Below are 21,091 nucleotides of genomic sequence, written 5' to 3'. Positions count from 1 at the left end.
CAGGCTCTGGCACACCCATCTTCTTCCGCTTCCTACATGAACAAAGCAGCAGATGACCTGGGGAAGGGCAAGTACTACATTTATTTGATAGCAATATCTCCCTGAAAATGCATCGGTCCCTTGAAGGATATTGCTAGGGTTTTATTACTTGTCCAAGGAGATACTTCCAGACAGATATATTACACTCAAATAGATAGCCCTAGTTTATTATTGTTTTTACCAGCAATGAGGGAGATGTGGACAAATTCACAAGACACATAATATATTACGAATTCTCCTACAAATGTAATTTGTAGGGTTTCTATAACACATATGGCTTTGTGTACATTTCTTATACCAACTAACCAGCTGATGGTAGGATACTGCATGATCGTATTGATAGAGACGCGGTAAACGATAGGGCTGCATAGTGAAATGCAATGCCACTAAGACTTGAGCTAGTTTCCTTGGCCTATCACGGGCAACACATCAAAATCAGACAGTGATTTAACATAATTCATATTTTACAGTTATTTAATTAATGTATGATGATAATGCACCTCAATCCAGTTTCAAACCATGACAATGGCTTTGCTAGCTGGACGTTACTTCCAAACACCGTGGGCCTCTTGTCTATGCATTTGTGGAGCTGCATTTCAAAGGAACTCTTGCGCTACATTTTATTCTGTCCTCTTTATAAAGAGCCCAGAACTAAATTTCTGACAGCACTTTTAAATGAGATAAATCTCTTTTCTTTTTATCACATATACTCATGCAATGTATGTACGCTATCTTCCCAAAGCTCACATACACAGCATTTTTCTGTTTCTTTTAGTGATACAATGTTCATTAGACATTACATCTGAATTTCCAGAACTATTCTCTGTGATCTTTTACTGTGCATGTTACCACAGGCATTTCCAAAGACATTTCACAACCTTCTGTATTTCCATTTATATTTAGAAAAATAGATATACAGCAAAACAGCAGTAGACATTTCTCCTGTCTTAGTACTGCTATTCATTATATTATTATTTCTTTATAATGGTCAAATATGAGTATGAGACATGCATCTTACATATGTTCTAAGAACATTTTTATTAACATATCATGAATTCCAACGAATTATCACACATGTATGTGATCTGCACTTTGGCAGAGTAGAAACATATTTAGAATTTCTTGATTCCATGACCAATCTTTTATAAACACATACACAAATCCCAACCCTTTTAAAATAATCTAGCCTCCACAGAAAAATCATTTAAACTGCCCGGTTGTTTCTTCATCGTCTCCCAAGCACCTACCCCCTTTGGCAGCCAGGCCCTTGGAGTTTTTCCAAGTCTTGCCTTTAGCCATCTGTAGATCATCTTCCTACGGACCTTTGCCAAGCGCACAAGAGAAAATACTTTCCAGGCAAGAGTTTACTTACATTGCCCATATTATGTGATTGACCTAGGATCAACACTCTGTTTTACCTCTAATCTACTCATTGCTATTTGAACTATGCTACAGCAGGCACACTTGCCTGATCACGCAGCTGAAGAAACCCACAAACAATACACTGGGCTACTGTGATGAACCTACAGAAGGCAAGAATGTATCGAGGGAATATACCTTGAATTCTGGCAATTCAGACTACATTTACTGCCCTCTTGTATTCCAAAGCCTGGTGGAGCAGAACTGTAGTAAATTACACTTATTTGACTTCCTGCCAGCACACTGAGTAGAGGGCAAACACAGGAGCTGGAAGGCTCAGAGGAGGCACTTGCAGAAGCACCACAAGGGGAAGTGTCTGGTTCTAAGAGATTCTGGAGTCTTTAAAACCACATCTTCCACATAATCCCTTTCCGGAAAGCCACAGCCTCAGGCTAAATGAAAACTCTGGAGCAACTTTCCTTGTCATCACCACACAGAGAAGGAAAGCTCAGATGGTTTGTCACTACAATTCGGATTTACTTCAAGGTATCTTATTTTATTATGAGCCCATCAAACTGCTGTCTTAAACAGAAACCTTTTTTAAATTCACAAATAAGTCATTAGCATCAATCACAGATATCACAATGATTCAATAATTAAGGAGAATTTAAGATCCACAAACACAGCAATTGCCACTTGACGTCTCTCATACTATCTACTCCCACAGCAGTGAATTCAATTAAACCAGAATAAATGAACGAGCAGAAAGATTCCATAACTGCAAACTTTAATACAGATTAAAATCTTCACTTCATCCATAATCCAGAAACCTGCCCTTTCGTCATTCTTTTATCATTCAAATGTCACAAATTTCTGGTTTGCTGACTTGAGGAAGAAGGTTTTGATCACCAGTTCTGCCAAGTGCTCTTTGGAATCCATACTGGTGAACACAACACTCTACTCCACCTATTGCTCTGCTGACCTGATGCTCCTGACCATGTAGGCCATACAGAATCAAAGTCAGGAAACATGACAGAAGAACAAACAATAAAAGCACACTGATTTTCAATGCAACTCTTTGTAGTGGATGAGCAGGTATTGCCTCATTGACCACATTATCTCCTTCAACTAATCACTCTCCAGATGTAGACACCAGCAGCGAGGAGCCAGTTCTACTCACCCTTTCTATCCCTACAGTAGTTAGTGCAATTAACCACAAACATGCAATTTTAATTTACCCACAAACTTTGATAATCCATAATCTAGACACTCACCCACTGGAGAATGGGAGCCTATCTGAGGCATGAAGAATTGAAATATACCCAGGGAGATGCTCCTTTACTCAATCACTCATTCTCAATAATAATCCAGTACCTAGCAATGTCCACTCAGATATTAACCAATCCAAACCTAAAACTAAAATTTCCTATTCTTTAACATAACTAGTAACTAAGAAAATGGACAATCAAATACCTGGATTGTCAAAATATTTAGATTCTGCCTGTTATCCTAGGAAGAGGGGAAAGTGAACAGAGAGTGACTCAGTACCAATCAGCAGAGTTCCATACTTATCTTGCTAACAAAAAGGATTTTCCTTATAGGTTTCTGTCCTTCCAGAGCGCCATTTACAACAATCAAGTTTCCGGTATTCTGGCTTGGGGAAGAAGGTTCTGATATGATTCTGTACACATTGTGAGGACTCCACCCCCTCCTCCAGCCAAGGCCTCCTAGACAGTAGGGGGCCCCTTTTTGTTTTGGACTTAGTTGTTTTAATACCCCCCCTTTTAGAGCCTAAGTGTCAGGAGGTCTGAAACTTGGGGAACCTCAGAAAGGCACCTGGGTTCAGCCATGACATTGGAGAGGCCCAGGAACGAGGAAGGGAGTTGCTGGAATCAAGACTGATTGAATGCAATCTCCCCCAGCTCTGTGGCATATCTTTTTTAAGAACAAAGACATTTCAACACTAAGGACATTACCCAATGTCCACACACCCAGCAGGTGTTTGCCCAGCGCAAGGTCAGTGACTCAGTCAAGGAAGGTGTTGGAAGTGAAGGACTTTACACTGTCTCCTACCTCAGATTCCAGAGGGGGACAAGACTGGAGAGTCAGAGAGCTAGAGGGGACAAGACACTGGGACATCCTTTCTCTACTGCTCTGAACTATCCCTTTGATGTGTAGATTGCTGCTCTCAGAGGAAAACTTCCTTCCTTCTTCCTCCTCCTCACCTCCTCACACATGCAGGCACCTCCTCTCCATCTTGCCACCATGAGGGAAGGACACAAGTCCTGGGTCTCCCTCCATCCTAGTTAGTTAGAATAGATAGGGAACTATATTTTACTCTATCCTATCCAAAAATGGACTTCCTACAATAAATGAACTATATTAGTTGAATAGACAAAAGGCTCTGAGCAATTTTGTTCCTGGCACGCACAGCGGTTTGGATGGGCTTCTCTGCGCACTTTAACCTTTGTGCACTCAGCTAAATTAACAAGGATTGGGGCATAATGAAGCCCTCAAAATCCAACAGAAGGCACTCAAGTCATTTAATTGTCCCCACCTTAATTTCATTATTTCTGCCTCGCATGGGTCTTTGCACCCATGTAGATCTGGTTTACAATAGGCTAATCAAGGTAATTTCCCAATTTTTCCTGCCGAAGTATGACAGCGGTTACCTTTAAACCTGCCATTAAGATTCAAACCTATCTTGGCCCAGTCCAAAATTAGGATAGCCAAAACCCCCACCAGGACCTGGGACCTTCTGTCCATAAAAGAAGGACCCCAATTCCCAGCCATCGTATTCCCTATTACTATGTATGGGTGTGAAAGCTGGACATTGAAGAAAGCTGACAGGAAGAAAGTAGACTCCTTTGAAATGTGGTGTTGGAGGAGAGTGTTAAAGATACCGTGGACTGCCAAAAAAACAAATCAGTGGGTTATAGATCAAATCAAACTTGAACTGACCCTAGAAGCTAAAATGACTAAACTGGTCATATTATAAGAAGGCAAGAGTCACTAGAAAAGACAGTCATGCTAGGAAAAGTTGAGGGCAGCAGGAAAAGAGGAAGACCCAACAAGAGATGGATTGACTCTATAAAGGAAGCCACAGCCCTCAATTTGCAAGACCTGAACAAGGCTGTCAAAGATAGGACATTTTGGAGGACATTGATTCATAGGGTCGCCATGAGTCAGAAGCGACTTGACAGCACTTAACACATACAATCCCCAGCAAACAGTTCCTCAGATCTCCAGTCCAGATCTTTGCTGGTCAGAACTCTGGTTTCCTTCTGAGAACCCCTGCTGCACTCTGCAGGCCTTTTCTCCCTGCTGTTATGACCCCTCACTCTGCTCCTTGGGCCTCCACTGGGTCAATCCCTGGACCTCTCCAGATCTCAAGCACCAGATTTAAGGCTGTATGCCCCTTCCCAATTCCCCCCTTTCCCTCTAATAAGGTGCTCCCTCTTGTTGGTGTGTGCATATGTGAGTGCTTAAGAAATCAGTCCTCAGGTGCTTAGTGTAGGTTCTTTATAATTTTTGTTATTCTATTTTGTACACAATGAAGCTATCTGTTTATGTTTACAATTACTCTTTCTCTACCTCCCTTTATAATTTTATTTTGGGGTATTCCCATTGAGATCCTCCTGGTATACACAGACTGCAAGGTCTTGAGTTATTCCTTTCTGGAACCCTGTGATAAGCCAATTTCCTCTTCTCTGGGTCTACTTCAGGTAACAACATGACTCCTGATTTCTCGCTAGTCTCCCTTTGGTTGAGCTTGTTAGTCACAGGATTATGCTGCCATTCAGGAAGGCAGCACTGAAAACTGGAGTAGACTGAGAGAAATGCTACCCCTCTTCTTCAGCAACGCGCAGCTCTGCCCCTAGCTAGAAAGGGCCAAATATACAACCCCATCCAGAACAGGCTAAATAACACTTCACTACCACAACCGAACTTCCACCTTGTCAGGAATGAGCTGTAATGTATCAGCATGTGGATTTACAATTTCTTCCATAGTTAAACTGAAGCCATCTTTGATGAGGAAGGGATACTGTGATGGCAAAGGAGTTGCCCAGATTTATGAGCGTATCTCTCAGCTGTTGCTATGTTGACCCTAGATCCCAGTGTGCTTTTCCTGCTTTTTTATTTTGTAGCTCGGAAAGCACAGGAAGGTGACCACACTACCCTGGTGTAAAGTGCCAGTGAGGCAGGACCTTGTGACTGGCCTGTCCATTACAGCAATTCACCCTATTTATAAGAGACTTCTAAGAACTCAGTTAATTGTCCAGCAATGCAATTCAGTTAATCAAAACTAACATCAGAACATAAAACAAAAAACCCAAAGGCCTTAAAAGTAATAGTTGCTGATTCTTACATGTGATGACACAGCCGAGACGTAACCATATAAATACGATAATGCACAACCTTATATAGTTCTTGTCCCTTTGCACACCTCACAAATACAGGCTACACAAATTCAAGTGATACTAAAACTGACTCATCCTAACAGCTTTCTTGCTTTATTGGGTAAGTGCAAGTTATATTTATGATTTAGATTGTTCTTTAAGTTTAAAAAATCCCTTTAGGGTTTTGTTTTTCCTCTGCCCGTTTATCATGATATACACCCAAAATAGTTAATAGAATCCAACAGTCTTTTGTAGCCCTTTAGGTATTTGTGATGCTATCAAAGCAAGAAAAGGATACAGAGCACCTTGGCAGATAGCCAGATGAGGAAATGGTTTAACAATATTATGCTTCCAAACATATTTGTCTGCAGGGCTCACTAATTTTTTCAAATGTAGATGGTTAGTGACTTCAGATCTTGAGCCAAAATTAAAATCAAGAAAGACTACACCAGTTTTTAAGCATTTTTAGCATTCTCAAAGTAAAGAAGCCTTTAAACCAAATTAAACTTATTGCTATTAATAATTTCTGCACTCCCTTTAAGAATTTGTCTTCACTGCATGGCTATGTTTGCCGTAGTGCTCCATGTTAGTTTGTAAGGTTAGAAATAAAATCCAAGCCCGACGAAGTACAATAAGATCTGGGCTCCTAAGCCATTTTCCTGATGCAAACTGCCACACACTTATCCCTAAAATTTGCCATTTGCCCTTTAGGGGGGACACAAGTACTTATCCAGTTCCTGAGCTGCACCTAGAAGGAATAACCATAATACTCCATCACTTCTCTCATCTTTTGTTTTCATATTATTTTCTCCCAAGTTGGTGTGTGCACCTTTACAGCACTTGAGTATATCAGCCCACATGTTAATTAAAAGTGTCTTCCTCTTCCTAGCAATGCTATTTACCTATGAACTAAATAGTGCCTCGCTGGTTCAACTCAGACATCCTGGAGGATCAGGAACAAGCCACATGCTCTCACACATGTTCCTTCTTCCCTCTGCCATTACCTGTTCAGTGCCAACTATAATTTGTCATTGTACCTGTTTGTGTGTACCCTTCTAGACAGAACAGCATACCATGTTAATCATGGTTTTTAAATATGAGCAAGTGGAATCCACAGTCTGCCGGTGCAGATGTAGCAGCAAATGATAGTTTGCATCAGAAAAGAAAAAGGAAGGAGTGTACCACAACATACAAGGAGGAGGAGGAATGTGAACCTGAAACTTTTTCAAAGCTTATCTGCATATTGCCAAACCTTGGCTTGGTGCTACATATGAACCAAACCCAGAGTGGTCCTACAGTGACGAAGTGGAATTATTGTGTCAAAGATCCGTAGTGGCCAATAGCCTTAATTCAGGAGGATGAAATCTGTTGTCTTTGCGCATGTTTACACCATTCAAAAGTATGCACACTGTTGAAAGAAATGTTTGGAAACCTCCCAGGTTTTTTGGTTTTTTTTTTTTTTTTTGGAGAACATTTGTCAAAACACTTCACCTTCTGCAGTTGTAGACACAGTTGAGAAATGTTACTTCAACTTCCAAGTCATCTAAGCTTACATGTAGGCTGAATACTAAGGAAAATTCAGTTACAACTTATCCAATGACAGCTGAGTCCAAAAAAGGGGGAAATTTGTGCGCAGCCTGATTTGAAAAAGTTCCAGCAAATGAACTGGAAAAAATACTAGCTGGGTGCGATTTTTCACCTTCACAGGTAAAACCAAGTACTCTACTGCTTCAAGAGTTACACAAGTCCACAACATAATAATGTTACAACAATTGTTATAGTTAAGGTTCCTTGATAATGATGTGCTTGAATTCCTTATCACTAGTGACATGAGAATACATATAATTACAGCTTCCTGCATTTGTCAAATGAAACCAGGTATACTTTAAAAAAAATACCAGATTCTCAGAGTAAGTCAGACATCAGGAAATAGACTTCACTGACAGGTACCATGCCCCACTAATGCTGAAAGCTGAACATTTTCCTATCACCTCAGACATATACATTTACATTGGAGACATTCCTAACACCACCATGGCACAGTCAAAAGAATTATAACTGCTTTAAAAACAGCTGTAAATTTGAAGCTTATCTCACTGAGGCAACATGCTGCAACGCTGTAATCATACTACTCCAGCCACATACCAAGTCCCTATTCCATCTCTCTACCAGCTCCACCCACACACCCTCGTGTAAATAAATGAACCATTTTTGTTATGTGGCTCACAGCCAGGACATTTTCTCTTATTTGCAAAGAAGCACACAGCCAAGAAGATATACATCCAACACAACTTAATCTAAACTGAACCCCAACACCCCACCCCACCCCAGGATTATCAAATTCTCACATCCTCTTGACATGGTTTCTTGGGAAACCAAGTTTACTGGGGAAAGAGATATATCTTCTGTAATTAGTTGAGAAAAAATCAAAGTCCTCTAGGAATTATACTGAATGTTTTAAGAACTATGAGACATGGGAATGGTGGAAGATAAATGTATTGTGACCACCTAAAAGAACAAGAAACCTGTAATTAATTGCTGAAGAACTAAAATTTCACCTCCCACCCATGTCTTGTGGAAAAATTGCACAGAGAGGAAACCCAAATTACGTGTTCTCCAAAGCATCCACCTGTCAAAAGCATTACCAGTTACAGAGAGAAAGCATGCATATGTGTTAGTACATATATGACATAAATATAATGTTAAGAAATGTTCCCTGTCATTCTGTTATGAGATCTCTTGCTACTGTAGGATTCCCCCCCCCCTTTCTCTCTACAGTCGACTCACAGGTTTCACATTCAACATAATGTTATTACTTAGGCCAGCAAATGGTTTTACAGAAGGAAAGGAACCCTGGATGAATGAAAGCTGACAGTGCAACCCTAAGCAGAGTTACAGCCTTCTAAAACTGATGAAGTCAATGGGTTTAGAAGGGTGTAATTCTGTTTAGGACTGAATTGCAAGTTACCAACTTTATCTCTGTTATCTACAACATAATCCAGTGATAAAACTACTCATTGCGTAAGGAGAAACAGCTTTCGAACAAGTAATTTCAACGATTGACTTGAAAATATTGGGTGAATATTTCTTTTTATTTTTGTTTCTGCTATATTTGTTAGTACTATGCGATAACTGAAATATGGCAATACAGATATGCAAAACTAACGGGATGGCGAAAGTTTAATATTGTATACTTTGGTAGACCAGTTTGTATTGAATGATTATGACTTTTTTTGACGGGTAAAAATAAATACAGTCAACTAAATGGTCAAAGTTACAGCAGAATGTTAAAAAAGAGATTTATGCTAATTACAAAAAGCCAAAGCCACACCCTTTGTACAGTAATGCACATCTGAAAGCCATATACAAGTGGGTCAAAGTATGGACAGATCCATAGTATGAGAATCCTACACATGGAGTAGCATGTCTGGAGATGGGGCCAAGGGAGTGGCTATTGACTTAGGCCGAAAACGCACGGGCACTTACTCCGGTCTCCGCCCAGTCTCCTCCCATTTTATTTCCAGTTCCAACCAGGACCAAATTCTCGCAAACGAACGACCCCTCAGATGCTGCTGGCTGAGCGTTGTCTCGACCCAAAATGAACCCGGCTTTGTTAATGAAGACCCCAACCATTACCCCTGGCTCGCCTCAGATTAACAGGAGCCTATTCTTCCGGCGTCAAGACGTCCCGCACGCCTCCAAACCCCTCCCTGCGCAACCTCACCCCCTTTAGTTTCCAAATTTTTCGAAAAGTGGGAGCGCAGGGCTGTCATTGGTCAGTGAGTCAGTGAGTCGGCCAATCACCACCGGGCGCGTGCTTTGCTGAACGGCCAGGAAGTGCGTGTCTCCGGCGTTTTCTGTTTTGACGGGCAGATCAGCATGCTGACTCGTCACGGATCAAGAGAGGTTCTGCGCACAGATTGTCCCCCCGCCCGGTTTGAACTGATCCTGGCTGGAACGGGGAGGACACTGGGAAGAAACCGGAGTAAGTGCCCATGCGTTTTCGGCCTGAATCTAGATAACTACATTGAAACAGGGATAGCTATGCAAATATTTATGTCATGCAAATGTTATTTAAAATACTGAACCATTCTTTTTAGCTTTCCTTTGGGACTCCAGTGATACCACAAACATACATGTGGAATGCATAAGTACTGTGGAAAAAGAATCCTTAGCAAAGTTCGATTAGCTGATCTGGGTGACACAAACCTAGCAGGGGAGTCAGATTTGCTGACCGGCGAACTGCGACGCTGGTACCAAAGGTAGGAAACATGGATCACAACACACACCCTGCTGCAGTCTGATGCATTAAGGGCAAGGGAGCCATCTCATGAGCTGTTCGTTGTGCATGGAGGATTTGGCCAGGGGGCTGAAGGCTCTGTCAAATGAGCAATTTCCCCCACATGCCTGTTACAGTCCTCTCATGGGACTGTACCGTGTTCAGCACTCCCCCTCTTAGGGAGTTCCACAAGGCCTGTAAGACAGAGCTATTCCGCCAGGTTGAGGTCAGCTACGGCCTTTCCCTCAATCGCTGGCCTCCCAAACCCTCCCACCCCCTTTTTCTCTGTGTAAACCATTGTTGTTGTGTGTGGGTGGGGGGAGCTAGCTTGTTATTTCTGCTGTAGTTTATGCCGCAAAGTGTGCCAAAATGAGTTTTTACAGGGGTGATTTTTACTTAGGAATTTTTTAATTATGTGGTGATATTTTTAAAGATGTTGTGCGCCAGCCTGAGCCCGGCTTTGCTGGGGAGGGCAGGATATAAATTTAATAAAATAAATAAATAAAATAAATTTTTAAATGAATTTAAAAAAACAAATACAACTATAAAATGCAAAGGTTAGTTTTAAATGTGGTTCATGTGTGTGTTCCTAAATGAAGTATGAATGAAAGCGAGAGAGAGTAGGTGTATTCGCCAGTGTCCCTGCAGCTCTGGTAAGCAACATTTACAGTGCATTCCTAAGGAGAGTTACTCCAGTCCAAGCCCATTTAAATGAATGGGCTTAGACTGGAGTAACTTGCTTTAGGAATGCACTGTTAGGTGCATTTATTTCTATCTTTGACATCCGTTGGTATCACGTGTTTATTAAAAAAAACTAGGCCACCAGCTGTGTAAGAGAATTCCTCACAAGAAGAAATATTTTTCATATAGCATTAGAGAAGATTATCCCACATTAGCAAACCTTACTAAAGGCCATTTACCAATAACCTCTGGCCATAAACACTAGCCAACTTCTGGAGGAGCTTCTCCAGGGGGCCCTGAATTGCAGGATTCCAGAAGTGCATGCACCACTCTAGAAAGTCCCCTCCCCACTGTCTGGGGTCTCTGCAGACCATGGAGAGACAAAGGGGGGGACTTTATTTTTCCCCTCACAAGAAGAGGGGAATATTCTCTCCTTACCCCATGAAGTTCATTGACATTCAGTGGAACATATTTGGAGCAAATCCACAAGAGTAGACAGCAATAATGCCAAATATGATGCAGCTAGAAGAATCCAATCACCCCTGATTTTCATCATCAAACAACATTAGCCAAAGGATTGGGGACCGTAAGAGTGGTTGCTGTCCTAAGCAAGGCTAAATGCACAGAATTTTCACAATTCAGCTATTAGTTCGGAATGTTCAATGACTTATGAGATTGATGTTGTAATTTCCCCAGAATAAAACACAAATTTCTGCTATTATGAAACCAAAAGCCTTTTCCCATTCTATGGTTACTTTCTCCCCAAAAACAAATAAACATGTTTACACAAGTGCACAGGTTTACTTGCATATAATATGGGATTTTAAAACTTGTATTGGACTATAAAGTACAGCTCTGTCTCCTCCCAAAGTACACATCAAGAGACCTGTTCAGTGGTCCCACGTTTTGAAAAGCAAGGAAAAAATAATATGAAAGTTGGAAAAATGAAAAGCGGGGTGAACAAAAAGGTTAACCCCTTCGCCACAATTCATACTGAAATGTCTTTTTGTTTTTTTAATTACAAAACCAAAATAGCACGATGCAGTCTGAGTCATACAGCTGCTAATTCTGGTACCAATGAAACATTCTAGTGCCATTCACAGCCATGGTGCAGAAAGGGGATTTTATTTTGTTTCAGTCATTCCAGTTAAAAACTTCTCGAATGAAGAGAGCAGCATTAAAGCAGACAAAATAAGAACACTGACAAAACAATTCAAAGTTACAGACACATTCTGAAATATTTCAACAAGATGATTACAACAGAAGAATATGCAGTTTAAATCCACCAATTTTCTTTGAAACTCTGTTATACTTGTACTGCCAAGTGAAGAGTGCTCTAGTTATCCTCCTCCAAAACAACTCTACTGAGATTGCCTGGTCAGCAAAAAGATGAAAAGAGGCTTAGCAGGAATCAGATCCAGTATAGCAATTCTTACATTTTCACTGTTCTGCATATAATAAGAGACTTCTGATTACAAAGGTCTCAAGTGCCTAGCTACTTACACACAATGGATTATACTTGGGCACACACTACATTTTTTTAAGCTTTCATCCTATCTATAAAATGTAGCAGCCGCCTTCTTTGCATCGCAGCCAAAAAGTAAAATGCAGTTTGGAAACAAAACCTTTTGAGTATGTCTGCATAGCTGTTACTCAGGTTTCTCAGCTGGCACAGAGCTAAATTGAAGAAGAGTTTGTTGTTATACCCCAATTTTCTCTACCATAAGAAGTCTCAAAGCGGCTTACAATCACAAGTCCTTCCTCTCCCTACAACAGGCACCCTGAGAGAACTGTGACTGGCCCAAGGTCACCCAAGAGGCTTCATGTGGAGGAGTAGGGAATCAGACCTGGTTCTCCAGATTAGAGTCCTCCTCCCATGTGGAGGAGTAGGGAATCAGACCTGGTACTCCGGATTAGAGTCTGCCGCTCTTAACCCCTACACCACACTGGCTCTCTTCCCATACTGAAAGTATGGGAAGAAGTACCATGCTGTGCTGGTGGGCTATGCACAATCTCAGTGCTCCCACCCAGGAAGGCAGCCTGAACCTAACCCGGGATAACTAATCCACCCATCCTGCTGCTTTTCAGTATGTTTGGGAGGACTGCAGTGAGGACAGACTGACTGGGGCATCGTCCTGCAGGAGAAGGGGCTATCTGCCTGGAGGCAACGTTGCATTCAAGGATGGTGCTGGCCCCACCCCCCACCCCAGCAGGACTAACCCTCCTTGAGGAGGCCAGTTTTTCCATCCACACCTGGGAACTGGATGGAATCCAATTTTCTCGGTTGTCTGGTGTGAAGTGACTGAGCACAGGATCCAGCAAAGGCCTCTGAAATGCAGAAACGAGATGTGGGGGTGGCTGGCCTTGTGCAACAAGGGCATCCTCCACCCTTTCTGTCAGGATGGAGTTTCTGATATGCTCATTAGAGTTCAATTTTGCATTCTCCTGGGTGGATTTGCTCCATTGCACCCCCATCCCCACCTGCTGTACGGATAAGGAGACACTGTGGACTTCTTATTTTAAGCTTGCAGGGGCTCAAAGTATAACTTACATACATATGCACATCATGTCACAACTTACTTATAGCAACCTCAGCAAGGGGCATTCAAAGCAAAGGTAGTCTGCCATTGCCTTTCTCTACAGAGTCTTCCTTGGTGGTCTCCCATCCAAGTACCAACCCGGTTTAGCTTCCAAGATCCAGCTATACCATGCTGCCTTCCCTCCCAAAAGTATAAGTAGACATAACAAAAACAAAAGTTCTAAATGCAGACACAAACGTTAAACATTTACCAACTCGGGGGTGTATTATATATTGGCCTGGATCCACTATTTATACTCAGATTCAAGTGGGACACAATGGCGGAAACCTAGGTGTCCAAATCCAGATCAGTCCCAAATCTGATTCTAATAACAAAGCAGGGGGTGATAAACTTCCCCTGTTGCTAATCACCCAAGTGTAGGGCCTGTCTATCTGAAGTCAACGTTTCAGCCAGGCAGCCTGTGCTGTGCCCTCCCAACTGAGCTTATGAATCTGGTGGAGGGGGCACATCGGAGAGAAGTGAGCTACACACCATCTAACACACAACTCTTTTGAGCTTTTAACATCCGCCAAAACCCTTTCTATGTGATTTGAGTTTTAACATACAGATCTGCAGCTGTCATGTCTGGTTTGGCCTTCGGCATTCCAACGATCCCTTTGCAAAACGGAATGAATGCATATCTTGAGAGGAATGTATCAAAAGTGCTCCCATTACTTACTTCAAATGCTAGGAGTGTTCCCAGGTGCAACCTCTTTTTTCCCCTTCTTCCACCACTTGCTGCAACACTTTGCTCTGAACTCTGTGCATTAAAACTCCTTCATTGTGCTCCAGGATGCTACAACTAAAAACAAAACAGGAAACAAAATGTCACTTCAGGTGGTTGGCGGGGAAATCCCTGGCCCATCTGTAATACGTTTCTGATAACTTAAAGCCAGCAACCCGAAAGAATAGTAATTAGGTGGTCATTTTTTGCGGGTTGTGCTTTTTGTTATCTCTGTAACCTAAAGTGTGTTTTTTAAAGACGATTCCAGCTAACTGGGCTCTTAATGTTCTTTGATCATCAACTTTATAACAACTGCTGATTGAACAGAATATGCACTTGCAGAGAAGTAGGAGTTATTACACAGAAAAATATCATTGTGATAAGCAAGATGAGTGATGTAGATAGGTATATCAAATTAATTATAATGTCGTTTTTACCCTGTATAAAGGCCCATACTCTCCCTGTCTTCCATCTCTCAGCACCACAACCACATCAAAGACAATCAACCAGGTTCAAATCTGCCTAAGACTTCACTTTTATTTAAATTACCAGCTTTTTGGTGCCAAAAGAGACCTTCTTCTATAAGGATTCTTCCTGTGTAGCTAATTCAGCACTATATAATCAACTAATACTATTTATTTTGCGTGCCAAATAAGCCCCCCCCAAAAAAAAACCTGTGTGCTTAAAGTCTTTAAACATTTTCTTTACCCCTCAGCAGAGGTTAAACTTGCTCACAGTGCTCATTTCACAACTATCTTGGGGCTTACTTAGGTAAGGGTTTTTTGTTTGTTTGTTTTTTGCTTGCCTGCACAGTGGTTTCTCAGTGTAGTAGAGGGTTTAGACTTCCTCAATTAAAATATTACTACAAATAAATATCTTTTTTGCAGAACTCGAAGTACAATACATTATTGCTTGCAAATGGAATTACCCTGCCAGCCCCTACAGTAAGTATATTTTATTGCCAAAGCGAACATTGTATGGATCATGGTTGTATCAGTATCTTATTTCCAGGGTGTGAGTTTTTAGTCTGCTGCAGTCAAAATGATGAAGTATCTTGTGAAATCTTGAAGACTAATGAATGTTGTGTGGCATAAGCTTGAGGCCAACACCTTCAGACTTTGTTTGCCCCTAGTACCATCACACCATGTGTGTTTGTAAAGTGCCGTCAAGTCGCAGCCGACTTATGGCGACCCCTTTTGGGGGGTTTTCATGGCAAGAGGTGGTTTGCCAGTGCCTTCCTCTGCACAGCAACCTTGAACTTCCTTGGTGGTCTCCCATCCAAATACTAACCAGGGCTGACCCTGCTTAGCTTCTGAGATCTGACGAGATCAGGCTAGCCTGGGCCATCCAGGTCACCATCACACCATAGCTAAATCAAATTGGCTGCACAGCATAGTGACATAATCACACTCGCTATGTGATCCCTGATCAGCTGGAATCATTCATGAAAAGTGAATGCAGTGCAGAAACGGCACCAATGCATTAGCAAAAAGAGGAAATGGTATCGCAAAATCCACATTTAACATTCATTAGGTTTTTTTTATTTCCTAGTATTTTAATCAAAATACCCTCAAAACTGCCTACCCATTGCATCACCAATTAACTAATTTACAGAGCAGCCCTAAACAGAATTATATCAGGATTGCCAACTGCCAGTAGGGAAAAAAAGAAAAGTTGGTTTTTATAACCCGCTTTTCTCTAGCGTAAGGAGTCTCAAAGCAGCTTACATTCACAATCCTTCCTCACCCCAAAACAGGTACCTTGTGAGGTAGATGGGGCTGAGAGAGTTCTGAGAGGACTGTGATTAGCCAAAGGTCACGCACCAGGCTTCATGTGGAGGAGCGGGGAATCGAACCCAGTTCTTCAGATTAGAGTCCACCACTCTTAACCACTACACCATGCTGGCTCTGTCCCTTTAATAAAGAGTTGATGCAGTGTAATTTCTGGGATGACATTAGTTACCTCCATGCCATGAAAAGCTTCAGCTGCCCATTTCCACACTTTAAGCCTCTATTAAAGGGACAGGACATTTTTCCTCAGGCCTGTTGGCAACCCTAAGTTACACTCTTCTAACCCCGCTGACATCAATAGCCTTAAAAGGGTGTAACTCTTCTTAGGTGTGTACTGTACATTTTAGTTAATTAAATCCATCAATCCAAGTTTGCAGCACTATTATTGCTTCTTATTATTTTAAAGCTATCTTCCCCTCCCTCCACTCTCAGTTTAATCAGCCTAGACAGTTTATTGTGGTCCTACTGTTGAAAATCAAAGTGTAAGTATAACTAGAGTGCAATTTTATTGGCTGTCCATATATGCCAATAATATAAGGTCCCCAACTGGATGCTGTTCACCACAATTAGGGTAGTCAGGAAAAGCAACCTTTTGGATAAAGATAAAAATCAGACTCTTTACATCATATTGATGCGACGGTTACTTTTGGGACAAAGAAATCACTAGTTCTTTTCAATGCCTGCCCAACGTGTGTTGTGGTGTTACGTGTGTTTTAATTGATTTATTTTATAAATTTAACTGCATTTTATTTGTTTAAATGTTGTAATTTTTTAATATTTCTTGTGCACCATGATGGGGTGGAAAGGTGGCATAAAAGGTTTTAAACAAATAAATCACGGAGATGTCTGCCACCATGCTGTACTTTTGTGCCAAATGTGTCTTATAGTGTCATCTTTTCTTGCAGTAAGTCCTATCTTCTGCTTTCCTTGGCTTTCTAACTTGCAGTCATTCTGTGGTGCAAGGCTTGTCACTTCATATTGTGGGGCATGAAACGTCCCCCATTCAAAAGAGCCAACCCTAAAGAGGAGGCAGATGCTTTCTTTGGCAGGAAATACCTTCCTTTGCACATGCTGATCTACATGTCTGCACACTCAATAAATACCACATGGCTTCATTCAGACTGAAGCACGTTATTCCACACGATCATTTACTGAAGTCAAAGGAAAATGCTTAATCTGATGTTGTACAAAATTGAAACTTTTGTTGGGTCATGTCTATATTCTCCTCAGCACTTCTGCCAGAACCCTCATAACAAAACCACGGTCAGGAACTGAATGAGTATTACTGCAGTCACTGGATCATTTTACAGCTGCTAAAATAAGACCTAGTGTAGCTTGTTTTTTACTACCTTAAGCAGTTCGTGTAAATTAATTTGCATGCTATTAAAAGTGTCATATCAGCAGGAAGCTTAATTTTCGGTAACTTCATCTGGATTCATCACTATTTCCTCTCTCTACAATTTGGTGCTGGACTGCTACATTGGCTCAGCAAATTATTCAGCCTCTCCCAATCTCCTTATACCCATTCCAATTAATTTCCTGACATTTAAAGTCAAGAGTTCACACATAACGTAAAACCATGGTTTATTCTAACTATGGTTAGTCTGTGAAACGAGGATTAAATTATTTTGTGAAACCAGGAACCAAGTAACCATGAACACTGTGCTGTTACAGGGACACTTGTTTCTGCTGTTGTTGATTTTCTTCTGACTTGCTGTTGAGTTTCAAGACTATATCACACCAAGGTTATGGCTGAAATAGTGGCTACCAATGTAACATGAACACAGACAGCATTCTCCCCCCTCCCCATATCAATGGGACTGAAAGGTCCATAACTTTTACTGGTTTGGAACCACCAAGGAAATATTGCTAGTCTCAATAGTCCCATGCATCCACTAGGATAAAGTTTCTAGTTTCTCTGTTAAGTGTATACATTTCACAGTTCTGTTATATTAATATAATTCTTTATTTAACTTTACTTCCATTCCTAACTTGTACACTAGGAATACGTTGGGGGGTTAGAAAAAAAATTAAAATAATCTCTCATTGTATAAGGTATTTAACACCCTCCATTTGCCATCACTGACGCAACCACTGGACAGTACTAACTGCCAGAAGGTAGATGAGGGACCCAAACTGGCTGTCCAATTTTCCACGAAGAATAATTGTTTATATAGTGATTCTTATGTGATATTGTAATTGTTTTATACACTGGTGATTTTGTTAGCCACCATAAGAACACCAACGCAAAGGCAACGGGGGGGGGGGGGACGGGACATGCAGGAAAGTCCTAAGTCTAATCACTAATACATGTTCAGGTGTTCAGAATCCATTTGGAAGGTTACCTCCATGGAAGGTTATCTCCTATGGCAGTGGTTCCCAACTTTTTTTCACTTGTGCACCCTGTGGCAGCCCACTTCCATAAATTGTACCCTCATATTACCAAAATGTTTGTATTTAATATAATTGCTGTTATTTCAAATGTATAGGTTGCAACTGCAAATAAATAGCCCAATAATGGGATTAAAATCAATGGAATAATAAGGTGAACAAACAGTGTATATATATTTACAGCTACAAACACAAAATCCAACCCAGATGCTGAATATGAAGAAAATGCACCCTCCACCAGAATGGGGGCAGGGAGTGCCAAATGTCCAAAAATGCTCTGAAAAAAACACCGTGGTGTTATCAATACAAGCCCAACCCTGCTTCTCATTTGTCACCGGTACCAGGGGGGGAGTAGGAAGCTACACCTTTGCTGCCACTCTGCACTCATTTCTTCCCCTCCCCCTACGTCTCCCCCCACAAATAAACAAACAGTCCCAATGAAGTTGAGGGGAAAGGGAAGGGGGAAATTCACATCCCAGGTATTTTATGATTTGACAAAGCATGCCCCCCTTTGCTACCCCCATAAACAGAAACTCACTCAAGGGAAGGCCCATATCTATTGTTTGGGACCTGCTGCAGTTGCCTCTTTAGGCCCTTTCTTCTACGGCGTATGTGCCTTTTTCAGCCATTACTCAATTTTTTTGCGTACCCCTAAACGTCCTGGGAGTATGCATACCCCAGGTTGGGAATCACTGTCCTATGGGAAACACAAAGCTAGAACACAGGGCGTCAAACAGAGAACTGTTTCCTTCCTCCCACTGCAGGGGTAAAGGATAGGCCATTAAGACAAACAAACCACTTTCTGTCCTTGATGGCTATGCTGTTCCAAGATCCACAGTACACCCTCGGTCAAAGAGACTGAAATTCTTGGGTTTGCAGTGGTAAGGGCCTCCCCTCTTTTGAACCTTAAGTTCTGAAGATGTTGGGCAGAAGTTTAATAAAGTATTAGGGTGGTACATAGCAGTCCCAGCCCCTGGAATCCTCCTCTTTGTAAGACAATATCAGTGACACTGTAAGGTACAAGTTTATTGTATTGAGCCAAAGGCCGTTACAATCGAATGAACATAAAGATATTTGAAGGAACTACGTTGGTTGACTGAATATCCATTTATGCTCTTTTCCTAAAGATCTTTGCAATAATCCTTAGCCTACGAAGAAGCTTCCTTAAATCTGAGCAGTGTTTATCAAGACACTGTTTATCAAGTTTGAAAAAGCTGTCCAACAAGACAGTAGCATTGGCATATCATACATGTCTATGGCTAAGACCACCATTTAGTTGACTGAAGGATTTTGGGGTCCATTATAAGTTTCTATATGAATTAAAGGAACCTATACCACACAATGCCAACCCAACCTGACTAAACAAAGAACAAAATATGTCAAATTCAGACATCTCTAAAGACAATCAATTCCATTGTAACCACAATCTTCCATCAGAGCAGGACCATTTCCACCCATGTACATGATTATGCCTTCAATAGCTGTAAGCTTCTGAAGCTTCACAAATTTCTGGTAACTTACATTTGCAGACTTTTGTGTGGTAATCTTTAGTCTGCTTTCCCAAACCAGAGACATCCCTCATCCACATCTCAGTTTGTTTCAGACAGAATTATAGGCCTAGTTGTGTCCTATCTTCTTTTTGGCAGCTGGATGTGGGAATATATTGGGAAACCTGATGCCAAGGTAGTCACTACAGCATGCTTTGTTCCAAAGCCTAATGTTGTTTCAGCTTCGTCAGTGTTCTTCCAAATGGTATGTGTAGGCTCTCCAATGTTATTAAACATCATGCCATACTAGATGCAGCAATATGAGGCTGTTCCCCGTCCTTTATTCTCTCTTCCAAACTGGACTAAGGCTGTAGTGCCTGCTGCTTCATTCCCGAATGTTCTGAATTCCCTACAAAGGAAAAGAACCTTAAATATTTACTGAGAAGGTCCTTTCTGCTCTGAGGTAGAAGGGCATCTTGAAGCTTTGTGTGATTCTCTTCCAATGCTAGGGGAAGCAGGAACTAAGTTTCTACTTTCTGTATCCTTGGCAGGAATCACCTGAGACTTCCAGTTTTCCTCCTGCCTTGCTGGGGAGAGCATCATCACAGCTGACCTGCTGTAAATTCAGCTGTAGATTTCAGAATTCTAGGCTCATTCCTTCCTTACCTGATTCTTTTCAAGCTACTACTATTTCCTTCCTAACCTTGCACTCCAAGCCCCCTGTCCTCCTCTGTCCTCTTCTAAAACTTTTTCTTCATCCACGGAGAGTCACTCTTCGGATATAAAATGGCCACCACATCGGACAGAGCCACAGATTACAAGATGGCCACCACTCTCACTTGTGGACAAGAAGAGGAATTTTTGTCAGATGCCGATCACTATTCGGCACTGTGCCATTCCTCCAATACAGCACCCTCTGTCAGCTGGCAAGAAAACCGGCAGTGTGGCAAAGAAGCAGGGGTTGGAAGCGCCTGGCAAAAAAGGCGTGAAAAGAAAGTGGCTCAATAAACTGAGCTCTGCTGATGCTGCAATGGCTCTTGATGGCTTTTCAGCATGCCAACAGACAACTACTTTTGCTGGCAGAGAAGACGTTGGATATACCCTCCCCTTCGGCTGAAGGTGTGGGACTCAAGCCACTTGCTCACAAGGAGGTCTTGGCCATGATAAATAATGCTTTTATGGACATTTTCAGACTTTCCAATCCATAGCCTTCCACCCTCCCTCCCAGGGTTAGGTGCCCCTCCAACCCTCTGCCCCCTCCAACCCTCTACCCACATGGATGCCTTCCAGAGGATCCTTGCTGCAGCCATGGGGACCCTATGAGGCAGTGGCCATCCAAAGTGGCCATGAAATCTGTCTCCT

General features: G+C 41.7%; 1 long non-coding RNA gene across 1 annotated transcript in view; it reads right to left on the bottom strand.

Annotated features, from left to right (window-relative positions):
- Positions 1 to 14,045: 14,045 nt before the first annotated feature.
- LOC130482059 (uncharacterized) overlaps positions 14,046 to 21,091 on the bottom strand; it is a 70,988-nt gene continuing 63,942 nt past the window's right edge. The window contains exon 3 of the long non-coding RNA XR_008933492.1: positions 14,046 to 14,139. This is a non-coding gene — a long non-coding RNA (uncharacterized LOC130482059). The remainder of the gene's footprint in view (positions 14,140 to 21,091) is intronic.

The sequence above is a fragment of the Euleptes europaea genome, chromosome 8 (assembly GCF_029931775.1).
Source record: "Euleptes europaea isolate rEulEur1 chromosome 8, rEulEur1.hap1, whole genome shotgun sequence".
In the NCBI taxonomy this organism is placed as follows: Eukaryota; Metazoa; Chordata; class Lepidosauria; order Squamata; family Sphaerodactylidae; genus Euleptes; species Euleptes europaea.
This window is presented reverse-complemented; position numbering and strand designations above follow the sequence as displayed.